Genomic DNA, 4,072 nt, shown 5'->3' on the forward strand with positions numbered 1-4,072 from the left:
ATTAACACTAGAAATTTGAAACTATACTTAATTTGTTTACAGATCAACACTAGAAATTTGAAACTATACTTAATTTGTTTACAGATCAACACACTAGAAATATGAAACTATACTTAATTTGTTTACAGATCAACACACTAGAAATATGAAACTATACTTAATTTGTTTACAGATCAACACTAGAAATTTGAAACTATACTTAACTTGTTTACAGATCAACACACTAGAAATATGAAACTATACTTAATTTGTTTACAGATCAACACTAGACATTTGAAACTATACTTAATTTGTTTACAGATCAACACTAGAAATTTGAAACTGTACTTAATTCATATATTTCTTTGGAACTTTTTTCTGAATGTTATGAAGGTTTTGCAGATTCACAGAGTGAGAAGGTCAATGTGGGTGTACAAGCAGGCGAATTTCAGTTGTCCCACTGTTCGAAAGAACTTCCACCTCGTAGAAGTACATTACCCATGAGGCTTCTGTAAGGGTGAAGTTATTTCTCGTCTTGTATACCTAGTTTTCAGAATTTATTTTGATAAAACGTAGTGAGTGCTAAGAATATGATATACGTATATATATTTATAATTTATATATGCAGTTGTTTTTACAATGAAATTGTAGATAAAGAACTCGGTTAAGTTCTCATTTAGATTGTTTTCTTACATTTGGGATCATTTCTAATACCAGAAAGGGGAGTGTGAAAGAGAACCTTGAACCCACCCAGTAGAGGTTATTATACAATGTACCTAGTGTTTATTTCTGTAACAAATAATACATTCATTTTTCAGACTTTGCAATCAGCTGCTAATTGATGTTACTGATTTATAAAGTAAAACAACATTGGTTATTTATAAAAAAAAATACCCTAATATTTCTACCATTGCCTCCCACAGGTTGTTTTAACTTTGTTTTTATTGATATAAAAAAAAGTAACATTACAAAACATGTTTTATAAGGCTTATGTTAACATAAGATTAGTAAAGTAAAAACAGAGAAAACTTCACTACGAGACAGGTGCAGCAGTACTGAGTATGAGTAGGTTTATCTGATTTAAACGGGCCATTTCAGTGGAGGATTACTGTTGAAATCTTTCCAAGTTATAAAGTTATTTATAGTAACAAGACAGAGTACTAATACATTAGTTTTAACTTCTTTCTGTTTAAAGTAGTGTTTTGAGCATTGTAAGGAACCTCTCTGGACGTGTTTTGTTTTGATAAGATTTCCAGGATGATTGGAGTGTGGTCCTCATAAAGAACTCTGCTAATTTTCCCACTTCAGTTTCTGTTGATGAGTATGTTTCAGGTTTGGTATAAAGTATCTCGCTGTACTTTGTCCCATTGTATTTTATGGATTGTTTCATAGGTTTACTCCATTGTGATGGATATTTGTATGTGTAAGACTCGGTGCTTCTCTGTGTTTGTTCAGTAAGATGGGAGGAGAATACTTGTAGACAGAGAGAACCCACTGAATTTATACTGGAGAGATTTATTCTTTTTAGGTATTACTAATAAACTGACTATGACACTTTTGTTACCGGTTAGATACAGTATGATAGAATATTAAAGTTGAAGAAAGAGATATTTTCTTATTTATGGAACAGATAACCTTAACTCAAAGTTGAGAGGTGAAATCTGTACAGATATGATTTCTTTTATACCTTCTAACTCTTGACAAAGTAGTGTGTATCGGTCTGAAAACGAGGGAACCTTTAATACCATATTTCAACCTGTGTTTACATAAAATATATTTGCAGTAAAAAGTTGTGTGGGTATGTCTGACACGGTAACAAATGACACAAAACTAGGGATGAGACTAGACTTTGTAGCTTCTTGCTTTCAGCTGTTATAAAATTCTGAAGTCCATTAGGACACTTCCCTGGAGATATTTAAATACAAATTAAACGTAAATGTTGATATTTTTTACCACACACTATTTCTCTAAAACTTCAGATGCGGTTCTTAATCAAACCAAAAATAATATCAAACCAGCATGTTTAACAAATGGTATTCTGGATGGTACAAAACTTATTACAGTATTTTCAACAGTACTGCTAATTCTAAACAAACATACCGTTAATACCTCGTCATATAAACAACACATTTAAATGTAACAGCTATAATATTAAAAGTATGGTGCTCTTGTGTTACAAGAAGTTTGAATCTTTTGCAACAACGTTTTTGGTGTACTTTTACAGATTAATTGATGAATAAATGTGTCAGCAGCCTGTTATGTTTTCAGCAACTACGACCTCTTGGAAAGTAACGAAGATGATGATGATGATGAATTGTATTCTCCCAAACAAAGCTGTGGTTCCCGAACTAAGAGAAAGCGAAAGTGCGACACTGGTGGGTGTACCGATCAGCTTTACGTTTTTTCGCGATAATAATGCTTTATTTCCAACAAGTGTAAGTAGGGGTACTTTGATAAATATTTTAGACGGGTTCACAGTCTTGTTAGATGAAAGTGAGTGTGAGGTTTTTTCAAGTGTTGGAAAATGAAGCTTTATTATCAAGAAACATTAGAATAATTAACCAATAACATCCTCAAGTTGACCAAAAGGTTATTTTTAAACTGCCCTTAGATTAGACAAGTTTTTCTACAATAAAGTCCACCTTCTGATTACTCATTGTCGTGACTTATTTATTTGTAGATGTGCGGAGACTCTGTGGCCTTGTATATTAGTGAAACTAAAACCATACGGTAAAAATAGGTAGAAGAACCAATAATCCACTGTACGTCAGCATAATGAACGTGCAGGACATTCAATCAGTACATCAAACTTCAGAATTTTTAATCGTACCAATCTTGAAACTGAAGCTTCTTCCCTATGTTCTACTTTGATTTTTTTGTTGTTCATATTTCTGGAGATTATTGTTGATGAAATCATTGTTATTCTGAAACATTCAATAAACGTGTTTATGCCCTTAAATTCGTATTTTGTTTTTTTGACAATAGAAATTTATTCTCAATTATAACTTGTATAACTTTTTATACTCGGAAGTAAACAGAAAAATGTCAATGGAGGAAGGAACAGTTAGAAACGAACCATCCAGAAATGAAGGTGATCAAGGTATCACTAAACCTGCTCTGCAGAACAAACATCGAGCAGTTACCACCAGGGGGAAATTTGTCTGTCGCCTGTGCAAAGAAAAGTTCTCCAGTAAAAAATATCTTATGGTAATATTTTGTTTAAAACAACTTATTAATTTTACAATTACAAGTGTGGTTCTCCGTAGAATTCATGTAATACAAGTGTGGTTCTCGGTAGAATTCATGTAATACAAGTGTGGTTCTCCGTAGAATTCATGTAATACAAGTGTGGTTCTCCGTAGAATTCATGTAATACAAGTGTGGTTCTCCGTAGAATTCATGTAATACAAGTGTGGTTCTCCGTAGAATTCATGTACTACAAGTGTGGTTCTCGGTAGAATTCATGTAATACAAGTGTGGTCGTCCGTAGAATTCATGTAACCACAAATGACTGGTGCTTAGGGTATGAATGATTTATGTACCCATTCCCTAGTGTCATATTTGTTTGATAACTGAGGATTTTTATTGTAGCCTTTACAGGGGTTAATACGGCCTACTGGAAATATTTTAGTTTTTACTGCTATTGATATTTCATTAAGACAAACACACAAATTTACATCGACCCTTAACCTTTTCATCGTAAAGTTATCCTACTTTAAAGACTCAAGTATAGTAAACATTAAAAGGAAAAAAGTTCCATGATTTTCAGTTTTAAGAGTAAGTAACAGTGATGAGAGTAGAATTTGTGTAGGTTGTTGATTGGCTGTAGTTAAATTTAATACTTTCCCTTCACATACACTATAGACATCTGTATTATAATAGTGAAGTCAATCATTTTTAAATCTCTCAGGTTTTTACAAGGGCAAAAAAAAGTTTGGAAATATTTTGTGTTATTGTAAATTTTATTTTATTTTGATGAAAGTTTTACTGAATAGTTATTTTGGAGAGAATAATTAACTGAACAAAAAAAGCTCCTAACCCTAAATTTTGATTTTTTTCCCCCCTGTTGTAATTATTGGTGGTCATCAGTAAA

Source organism: Limulus polyphemus, unplaced genomic scaffold (genome assembly GCF_000517525.1).
Source record: "Limulus polyphemus unplaced genomic scaffold, Limulus_polyphemus-2.1.2 Scaffold8839, whole genome shotgun sequence".
In the NCBI taxonomy this organism is placed as follows: Eukaryota; Metazoa; Arthropoda; class Merostomata; order Xiphosura; family Limulidae; genus Limulus; species Limulus polyphemus.